The sequence below is a fragment of the Buceros rhinoceros genome, unplaced genomic scaffold, assembly GCF_000710305.1.
Source record: "Buceros rhinoceros silvestris isolate BGI_N320 unplaced genomic scaffold, ASM71030v1 scaffold21464, whole genome shotgun sequence".
Taxonomy (NCBI): domain Eukaryota; kingdom Metazoa; phylum Chordata; class Aves; order Bucerotiformes; family Bucerotidae; genus Buceros; species Buceros rhinoceros.
The window spans coordinates 1-215 of record NW_010407909.1 but is presented as its reverse complement, the minus strand read 5'-3'; positions in this window follow the sequence as shown (position 1 = coordinate 215).

Here is a 215-nt window from a genome sequence, read left to right as displayed (position 1 = left end):
GCACGTCGGAAAAAAAAGCCGGCAGCGTAACCCTGCCTCTGTGACACCGACAGAGGGATCTGGGTATGTGCGAGAGGAAAATGTCGAAGGGATCATTTACAAACGACCTACCGGCCGCCTCCCCGCCGCCTCGAAACAACCCGGTACTCACTGCCGCGAGTGGGGGAAGACACGGCTCTCAAACCCGGCCCCCAGATCAATGGAAAAGCGGCGAT